The sequence below is a fragment of the Lutra lutra genome, chromosome 1 (assembly GCF_902655055.1).
Source record: "Lutra lutra chromosome 1, mLutLut1.2, whole genome shotgun sequence".
Taxonomy (NCBI): domain Eukaryota; kingdom Metazoa; phylum Chordata; class Mammalia; order Carnivora; family Mustelidae; genus Lutra; species Lutra lutra.
Genome location: NC_062278.1, coordinates 221545383 through 221556034, shown reverse-complemented (window position 1 = coordinate 221556034; position 10652 = coordinate 221545383). Strand labels below are relative to the sequence as shown.

Genomic DNA, 10652 nt, shown 5'->3' with positions numbered 1-10652 from the left:
TCTCTCTGCCTGCCTCTCCACCTACTTGTGATCTCTCTCTCTCTCTCTCTCTCTCTGTCAAATAAATAAAATCTTAAAAAAAAAAAAAAGGGCATGTGAGGAGAGGTAGTTTTTAAATATAACACCAGAGGATGCCACAAGATGGGTACAGAGGGTTACCCTCAAAGCATTTTGATGTCTGGGATCCCATTACTAAGCTTTTTCTTTTCTTTTTTTTTTTTTTTTAATTTTTTTTATTTTTTTCAGCATAACATTATTCATTATTTTTGCACCACACCCAGTGCTCCATGCAATCCGTGCCCTCTACAATACCCACCACCTGGTGCCCCCAACCTCCCACCCCCCACCCCTTCAAAATTCTCAGATCGTTTTTCAGAGTCCATAGTCTCTCATGGTTCACCTCCCCTTCCAATTTCCCTCAACTCCCTTCTCCTCTCCATCTCCCCTTGTCCTCCATGCTATTTGTTATGCTCCACAAATAAGTGAAACCATATGATAATTGAATCTCTCTGCTTGACTTATTTCACTCAGCATAATCTCTTCCAGTCCCGTCCATGTTGCTACAAAACTTGGGGATTCATCCTTTCTTTCTTTCTTTCTTTTTTTTTTTTTTTACAGCTTTATAAACATATATTTTTATGCCCAGGGGTACAAGTCTGCGAATCGCCAGGTTTACACACTTCACAACACTCACCGTAGCACATACCCTCCCCGATATCCATAACCCCACCCCCTCTCCCAACCCCTCCCCCCATCAACCCTCAGTTTGTTTTGTGAGATTAAGAGTCACTTATGGTTTGTCTCCCTCCCAATCCCATCTTGTTTCATTTACTCTTCTCCTACCTCCTCAACCCCCCATGTTGCATCTCCTCTCCCTCATATCAGGGAGATCATATGATAGTTGTCTTTCTCCGATTGACTTCTTTCGCTAAGCATGATACCCTCTAGTTCCATCCACGTCGTCGCAAATGGCAAGATTTCATTTCTTTTGATGGCTGCATAGTATTCCATTGTGTATATATACCACATCTTCTTTATCCATTCGTCTGTAGATGGACATCTAGGTTCTTTCCATAGTTTGGCTATTGTAGACATTGCTGCTATAAACATTCGGGTGCATGTGATTCTCAAGCGTCTTTGCCCCAGGCGGAGTTGCACCGCCCTTACCCGGGGCCGCGCTGAGTCATCCGCTCGGGTTCGCTTTCGGGAGCTTTTGTTCCCTGAGCGCTTTCCGTAGAGTCCGGAGGACGGGAATAAAGATGGCGGCCTCCCGGTCTCCGGCCCGGAGGAGCCGAGAGCCCGGGGCCCCACTCCTCAGTGCGCCCCCAGAGAACAGCGCCAAATGACTCCCGTCACCCTGGCCTCCGGCCGCATCCGAGCTGACCGAGCCTGCAACCGGTTCAAGGCAACCCTGAGCTGAGAGTCACTCCTCGGCTCTGTCTCTGCAGCCGGCTTCCCCGTTCTAATACCGGTAAGCTCTGCGACACTCAGACACCCCCGATCCTTCTGCAACCCTGCGGGACCTGAGGCCGCGCTGACCCCGCCTGGGCTTCACCCCGGTTAAGCCTCTGGAGCGATGTCCCTCAGCGGAACAGACTTTTAAAAGTCCTGATTTTGCTCCGTTGCTCCGCCGCTCGCCGGGAGCCGGCCCCTCCCCCCGCGGTCTATCTTCCCGTCGCTTTGGATTCACTTCTCCGCCAGTCCTACCTTGCAGAAAGTGGTTGATTTTCTGTTTCTGGAATTGCTGTTCTTCTTCTCTTCAATCTCCCGTTGGATTTGTAGGTGTTTGCAATCTTTAGATAAGCTATTTAGCTGATCTCCCGCTACCCGAAGTAGTCTCAGCCTGCTACTTCTCCGCCATCTTGACTCCTCTCCCCATTACTAAGCTTTTTCTTTAGAACAAAAAGAAATTCCTAACAGGAATTTCAACAGGAACAGGTCAGTTTCAAAAGGAGTTGTTCTGAAAGCCAGCTCAGGTCCAGAGAGATGGGGTCTGGTGGCTGATGGTCAAGAATGAACTTGGAATCGTCTTTGGTGCAAAGAGGGTAGTTTTACCAAAGCACGGGGACAGGAGCCAGGGACGGGGCAAGCTGCCCCGGGGTTGGGAGGAGTAGGCTGGTTATATATTTTCAAGTTGAGGGGCACTTACAGATAGCATCAGTCTCTAAGGAGTTTGTTATCAACGTTTTAAGGACCTTGAGGGACTGGCTGTTACTAGCAAAAGGCATTTATTGCTGTGTAGTAAAAGCTTAGTTTTGAGACCTTTAAGTGTGTATCAATGAGCCTTACGCTTGGAGGATGATTGTTATATACGTCTTGGGGGGTGGAGTTGAAGGGAGTTTCCTGAGGAATATTTATATCTTCAAGGAGGTTAACAGGATCATGGAAGTAGGGCTAACGTTGAGCTAAGGTTGCCTTTTGCCCTTAGCAAAGTAGGAACATCGGGGCAGTGAGTTCCTAGAGGAATGTCACTCTGGCCGTCTCAAGGACTTGTTCGTAGGTTGCAAGGAAATTGGATTTTCCTTTTGCATTAATTCTCCACATCACTTCCCCCTGAGCAGTCGTTACCCTTAAATCTTATAGTTGCCGACGACGAAAGGTCTTCTGTGACTTCTTCCCGCTCCGCGGGGTTGTAGAGATGTCCCCACCTGTGGACCCCATTCAGTTTGCCAGGGACTCACATATAGAGAGAGCACTTAAGGCAGTGGCAGCTGCATGGGAGGGAGACCACAAGTACGGATCTGCCGTAGTGGAGAGGATCATCTGCTGGCTTGACCTAACGGTGCAGAAGGGGTCTTGGCACCAGGTGGAGAGACGTGGTAGAAAAGTGCAAAGCGTACTTATTGTAACAAAACGAAGAAGAGGCAGAAGCCCAAATAAGAGTGGTTTCATCGGTGACCAAAAATCTTATACTCCCGAGTTCAGCCATTACTAAAGGAAAGAGTGGGATCGTTCAAAGGCCTAGTTGAATATTCGGGTCAGGGGGGAACCCAGAAACACTACTGTGACAAGCTGACATGTGTACATAGCATTCTGTTTCTGTCACAGCACAAGATCCACCTTGTGCAGCAGCTAAAACATCTCCGGCTTTCTGTGTCACACATGTGCTCTGCACAGTTGTGTTACTTCAGTATTTAATAGGGAAATGCTATTTTGAGTGTCCTTTAGGGCTTTGACTGCTATGAAGAGCTTCCTTGTGCAAAACAAAACCCTTCGTCCTAAAGAGAAGTAAACGTGGACACTAAGGTGGTCATACCAGTGAAACACAGAACGTGTCCACCATTGTTTTCATCGTGGAAGGTTGTCTGGGTTGATAATGGTTTTAATACTGGGTCTGTCCATCCAGGCAAAACCCAGAGTGCAGTGGTCTATCCGGCCTGGGGGAAAGCCATGGCTAAGGTTAGAGCCACACAGCCATTGGGCTCTCTTAGGAGCCAGCCATGTAATTCTGGGCCTCCTTGTCCAGTCAGTAGCGAACCCATCCGTGGCCTAGAGAACACTGACTTGTGAGCAAACTTCTGATGGTAGCCTCTGTAACTGCTGTGTGCTGCTGGTACACATGTTGTCACTGTTTCCTTTTTTCCCCACCGTAGAATTGCCTTTTGGCTTAACAGTGCCATTGTGGGGTAAGCCATAGCTATTAATCCCAGATCGGTGTATTCCATCTAGTGTGTACCCAGGTTTGTGTAAGGTGGCTGCTGTCGGCTTGGCTAAAGGCTCTACTTGCCATTTTCTATCACTAGAGGCAGTTCCTGGGGCAAATCACGGCTAAAGGTTAAACAATTAAGAAGCCCTCTTTGTTTGAGGTCTTGCCTTAACAGTCTCCTAATAATGAGGAGTCACTGGGAAGTGGGAGAAGACTTGTCCCAGACATAGGGCATCCCCAAGTGCATCAGCCAGTCCCATCATAAGCGTAGTGAGGCCACCCATTAGGTTCTTCAGTCCGCAGTCCGCAGTCCGCCATGTGGAGCGGGGCACCCCCTGGCTTCAGGAGTGATTTTACCATCTCATCCACACAGAATAGGTCATGGTGTTCCTTGAGTTACACGATTGTTGGGGGACCCATTCCAGCTTCCAGCTGTTCAAACAATCATGTGTTGCTCCGGTACTGGTATTACCCTCACAGAATAGCAAGAAGATAGTCTGTTCATGAGCTGTTATGGGTTTTTTCCTTTAATTCATCTCAAGTTGTCTAGCTTAGGTTAATAACAAGCATTCAGAGACAGAACTAGAATTTAACATCTGTAAAGGTGTGTTATTGAAACAGTTTTTCTTTACTCTGTAAAATCGGCCTTATTTTCAGATTGATGATTAGCCAAATCAAGACTAACTCCCTTGCAAAACAAGTCCAGTTTTAACAAATTTGGCCTGATTATTACGCTCAATAAGAATGGTGATTGGCCATATAGGTCTTTTAAAATCCACTTTGCTGGAACTTTTATAGGGAATCTCTAGGTTGAAATTTTAGTATTCTTTTACTCCAGAAACCAGGCCAGGTACTTGCCATCAGAAATGCCTGTAAATACCTGTAGATTTGTGTGAATTCCTCATCTCAATGTCCCCACAGTATCCCAAGGTTCCTGCACCTGCCAGGAGGGGACATTCTTCACTCCCCTGGGGAGACTCCTGGGAGCTCTGTAAGCAGGGTATCAGGCCAACATTCCTAAGGGGCAGAAATAAAGGAAGTTCCCAAAGGGAATTTTATATGTTAAGGTAGACTTACAGGATCCTGGAGATCGGGGTAAGATTGCCTTTTGCCCTAAGTGAAGTGTCAATATTGAGGCTGTTGAGTCCCTAGAGGAATGTCACTCTGCCTGTTTCCAGGACTTCTCCAGGGGCTGCAGGTAGTAAGGAAATGTAATAATTTCTCTTCTGCCTTTGTTTCCCACATCATCATGCCTGACATCAAAGCCAACTGAAAAAAGAGAGAGAGAGAAACATGAATAATGCTCTTAGAAAAGAGAACTCGGTGCTGCCATTGATGTGTGAAACAGAGGCAGAAGAAATTTCCTTACCTACTGACAAGCCCTTAAAACAGGCAGAGTGAGTCTCCTCTTGGGACTCAACTACCCTCACCTTAAGGCTTTGCTAAGGGCAAAGGGCAATCCTAGCCTGACCGACCCCCTACCCCCAACCAGGATCCTTTAAGTCTACATTAACAATTCCTTTGGAAACTTTATTTTTAAACCTCCAAGGTAGTGTCCACAATCCTTCCCGAGCATATGGCCCACTGATAGACATCTAAAGGGTCTCACGGAAAGGTTTTATTACCGGTAATGAATAACCTTTTCCCCAGACAACAGCTAGCCCCTCAAGGTCCTAGAGACCTTGATTCCAAAACTCCTTAGAGACTTACGCCATCCCTAATCCCCTCCCCAACTTACAAGTATATAACAGACCACTCCTCACATCCCCAGGGCAAGAGCTCTTCCTGCCCACGGGTCCTGTCCCCGTGCTTTAATAAACCACCTTTGTGCACCAGAGACTTAAGAATTCTTTCTTAGCCATCAGCTCCGGACCTCGCCTGGCCTAACCTCACCCGGATTCTTGAACTTCATCACCCTGATATCAGTTCTAAACAAATAGATGTACAGTTTTCATTAAATTTCAGCAAAATGCCAGTAGGGATTTTTGGTACTTTTTACAAAAACTCTCTAAAATTTACATGGCAGAACAAGTACCCAGGAATACCAGGAAGTTCCCAAAGAACAAGGTGGTGGGACTTTACATAATGGTGTTGGAAAGACACTGTTAGGATTCGAAGCCCAGAGCCAAGAAAGAATTCTTGAGACGTCTTTGGTGCAGAAGGGGCTTCTGGTTGGCTCAGTGGGTTAAGCCTCTGCCTTCGGCTCAGGTCAGGATCTCAGGGTTCTGGGATCGAGCCCTGCTTCCCCTCTCTCTCTGCCTGCCTCTCTGCCTGAAAGGTCCCCCAATGATAGGTCGTGATCAAAGGAGCGAGACTGATACAAAGCGAAGGTCAAGCAAAGCTTTATTTCACGCCGAGCATCAAGAATCAAACCGACCGTTTGGGGCCACCTCTTACAGAGGGGGCGACCCCTCCCAGCCTCACAGACTAACTTTTATAGAGCAAAGGCCATGTGGTTGAGCCGGCCACACACAGATGGCCAAAGAGATTGCAACACACAGAGAAAGCGGCGCAGTCATGCTAGGTCACACACGGCCGGCCAATTGAGTTACAATTCACCCCATAGTAGCTATTTGAACTAGCCTATCACCTTGGTCAGAACTGGCCCAAAAGGCACCCAAAAGGCGGGGCCCACACTCCTTGGTCGCTAGGGAGAGAGTATGCACACGCCCCACTGATTGGATGTCTCCACCTGACCCGACTCATCCCTGCTTTCAGGCTCTGTTATCTCTACCTGACCTGACCTGCCCTTGTATTTAGGCTCTGTTATCAGGGACTGGTCGGCCACATTCTACTGGTTTCCTGGACTTGCTTTTAAGTGAGTTCCCCTGGGGGGCGGGGGCAGGGTCAGTTTAAGGTCTACTGCATCAACAACAAAATCACTGTTTAACCGGATGGAATCACTCTGGCTCAACAGGCCTTCACGTTTCTTGCTTTTTATTCTGTGGGGTAGTGACAAGACCCCATGGCACATGATGATACAACTGGAAAAATGGGATTGATTCCCCAACAACTGTATAACTTAACTATCACCTTGTGTGTAGATGGAATAATGAAATTGCCTAAAAGCCAGCATACCACACTCCATAGGATTACCTATGGACTTGTGGAGATAATGGATGACCCCACTTTCTTTATGATTGTATTGGATGATGCATGTGGGACTCCCCTTATCTCTTGACAAGTTTTCTCCCACTTGCCAGTGATCCTCTGTATTCAGGATAATGTTAAGGCTGGACCACTCGACGGGCTTCTTAATGGTTTCATCCCTTGGTCATATTTATCCTAGAAGCCACCTCTGTTGAGGTGTAATTGCAAACAAATGCTTTAGCTAAGCATAGAATAGCCCTCTTCATAGAAAGAGCCTCAAAGCTCACTATGGGACAGTCCCTGACTGTAATGACTTCACATCAGGTCCAGATTTTTCTTAGAAACCAAAGGCCACCAATGGATGAGGGAGGCAGACGTATTAAATACTGGGCTACACTTACAGATATGCCAGAAATAATACTTAAAACTTGTCAAACTTTAAACCTAGTTACCTGTATGCCTCAACTTGACCATGGTGCTTCTTTCTCTATAGGGCAAAACTGTTCAGAGGTTATTGATCTTGCTTACTCTAGTTGGCCAGATTTAAAATGCCCCTGTTAAAAATACAAATGACAGTTGGTTTACTGATGACAATAGTTTTCATAAAAAGAATAAGAAAAGCTATGTATGCCATAGTGCTCACTAGCACTTTGCGATTGCCGAAGCCTTAAAAATACACATTAATACTGACTCCAGGGGCGCCTGGGTGGCTCAGTGGGTTAAGCTGCTGCCTTCGGCTCAGGTCATGATCTCAGGGTCCTGGGATCGAGCCCCGCATCGGGCTCTCTGCTCAGCAGGGAGCCTGCTTCCTCCTCTCTCTCTGCCTGCCTCTCTGCCTGCTTATGATCTCTGTCTGTCAAATAAATAAATAAATAAAATCTTAAAAAAAAAAAAGAAAAAAAATACTGACTCCAAATATGCCTTCCTGGTACTACATGCCCACGGAGCTATTTGGAAGGAAAGGGGATTGCTGTCAAGCCATAACTCCCCAATCAAAAATGGGCCTGAGATCATAACCCTTCTTGAGCCCAAGGAGGTAGCGGTGATTCACATCAAAGGACATCTAAAGGATATGACCTTAGAATCTAAAGGAAACAATTTAGCAGACCATACAGCTAAGGAAGCAGGAAAAGGAACCCAGTGAGCAAATTAACGTGCCTTCTTAACTCCTCTGAGCCCACAGAAGATCTCAAACTTCTCTTCAAACAAAAATGAAGGTTGTATATATCCTCTTTATCTTCCTTTCACCTATCTTTTTTTTTTTTTTTTTTTAAAGATTTTATTTATTTATTTGACAGACAGAGATCACAAGTAGGCAGAGAGGCAGGCAGAGAGAGAGGAAGGGAAGCAGGCTTCCTGCTGAGCAGAGAGCCCGATGCGGGACTCGATCCCAGGACCCTGAGATCATGACCTGAGCCGAAGGCAGCGGCTTAACCCACTGAGCCACCCAGGCGCCCTTCCTTTCACCTATCTTAACTGACTTCCTTTCTACAGTGGGCACAGCATTATGCTGAACTACAAAATCAAGCAGATTGTTGGATATGTGGAATTTTGCCTATGTCAAGTACGTCCAGGTTACCCTGGTGGGTTTCCCCTTTATAGGGCACTGATTGGCATTCTCTGCAGGATTATATTTCAGATATAATGTATGGAGACATTATGTACCAGGATAAATCTATCACTAATCAAGATGTTTCTTCCTGGCCCATGATCAGTGAAACATGGAGTTCACCAGGACATAACCAAACTTTTTCATACTCTCAAACTATGAAAATCCTAATTGACCTTACAAGCCCACAAATTAATACCCAGCAACTAGAGCCTAAGCTACAAAACCCTCCTTATCGCTATACTGAGGATGGCATATATCAAATTTGGGATACATATTTGTGGGTCACACCCACTATTGGACAGCTCAGTCAAAAGGCAGTTTTATGCCGGGAACAAAGAAATCATACATATCATACTTGGGCAAATAACACACGACATCTAGGATGGCTATCATTAGAAATGTGTTCTCAAGTAATAGTACTCCAGGCTACTGACTGGTTTGCTACTGATTGGGTAAGGCGACCTGGCATTAGATGGCCAGCTCCAAACGGAACCCACTGGTTATGTGGATCTAACCTGTGGACCTGGCTTCCTCCAGGGTGGATAGGTCGCTGCACCTTAGGATCTGTCTGGATTCATGGGCGCAGTACTAAAACCATCACTACTCTAGCTAATCTCCCCAATTTAAAGCAAAGATGGACACGATCTGTTTTTAAATGGTATGATCACTTTTAACATCCATTTTTGCTCCATCTGTGGAACTAGAGGATGTCATTTGGCATGTAGAAGCCTTTAATAAATATACTGCAAAGGCACTCAGTGATTCACTAAATAGCATCTCCTTACTTAATATCAAAGTCACACAGATGCACAAGGCAGTCCTATAAAACAGGATGGCCTTAGATGTCCAGACAGCAGCCAGGGTGGTACATGCGCAATTATCAAAGCAGAATGTTGCGTGTACATCCCAGAATATCACCAAAATGTCACAGGACTAATAAAAGATACGAATACCCAGATTGAGGCTCTACAGGATCCTTCTCTCTCCCTCAGTGGTTGGTTAAGTTCCTGGTTTAAAGGAGGACTATGGCCAATAATTAAAAATCCCCTTTTCGGGCTTCTCATTCTTACCGCCTTATTAATCTTAATGTGTTGCCTTGTTCAGTGTTTCTCTACTTGGTGCCGAGATTCCATTGCTGCAATGACTTCATGATGACAGATTATCTTGACCACACGTCTTTCCTAACTCCCCTACACATTCCTCGACTGATCAATGTGGACCCGAGTAGGTAGGGACAACTTTAAGCCCCTATTCAGCAGGAAGAAGTTACAGAAGATGAGACCTTCCACCTTCAACTACCTTAAAGATTTAAGGGTCAAAATTGTTCAGGGGGAGGGGCACCTGGGTGGCTCAGTGGGTTAAGGCCTCTGCTTTTGGCTCAGGTCATGATCCCAGCATCCTGGGATCCAGCCCCGCATAGGACTCTCTGCTCGTCAGGGAGCCTGCTTCCCTTCCTCTCTCTCTCTGCCTGCCTCTCTGCCTACTTGTGATCTCTGTCTGTCAAATAAATAAATCTTAAAAAAAATTGTTCAGGGGGGAATGATGTGGCAGAAGAATAAGTATTAAATTTCCTTTACCTACTGACAAGCCCTTAAAACAGGCAGAGTGACCTCCACCTTAAGGCTTTGCTAAGGGCAAAGGACAATCCTAACCTGACCATCCCCCATCCCCAGCCAGGATCCAGTAAATCTACATTAACAATTCCTTTGGAAACTTTATCTCTAAACCTCCAAGATAGTGTTGACAATCATTCCCGAGCATATGGCCCACAGATAGACATCTAAAGGGTCTCACTGAGAAGGTTTTATTACTGGTAATGAATAACCTTTTCCCCAGACAACAGCTAGCCCCTCAAGGCCCTAGAAACCTTGCTTCCAAAACTCCTTAGAGACTTACGCCATCCCTAATCCCCTCCCCAACTTACAAGTATATAACAGACCACTCCTCACATCCCCAGGGCAAGAGCTCTTCCTGCCCACTGGGTCCTGTCCCCGGGCTTTAATAAACCACCATTTTGCACCAATGATGTCTCAAGAACTCTTTCTTTTTTTTTTTTTTTTAAAGATTTTATTTATTTATTTGTTAGAGAGAGAGAGAGGGAGCGAGCATGAGCACAGGCAGACAGAGTGGTAGGTGGAGGCAGAGGGAGAAGCAGGCTCCCCGCTGAGCAAGGAGCCCGATGTGGGACTCGATCCCAGGACGCTGGGATCATGACCTGAGCCGAAGGCAGCCGCTTAACCAACTGAGCCACCCAGGCGTCCCACAAGAACTCTTTCTTGATCATTGGCTCCGGACCTCACCCCA

At 46.2% G+C, this 10652-nt stretch overlaps 1 long non-coding RNA gene across 1 annotated transcript; it reads left to right on the top strand.

Moving 5' to 3' along the window:
• The first annotated feature begins 309 nt into the window (after nucleotides 1-309).
• On the top strand, nucleotides 310-10389 carry LOC125087131 (uncharacterized). Its single transcript, XR_007123363.1, has 3 exons — nucleotides 310-322; nucleotides 1719-1720; nucleotides 10276-10389. It is a non-coding gene; the product is annotated as an uncharacterized LOC125087131 (long non-coding RNA).
• The last annotated feature ends 263 nt before the right edge of the window (nucleotides 10390-10652 follow it).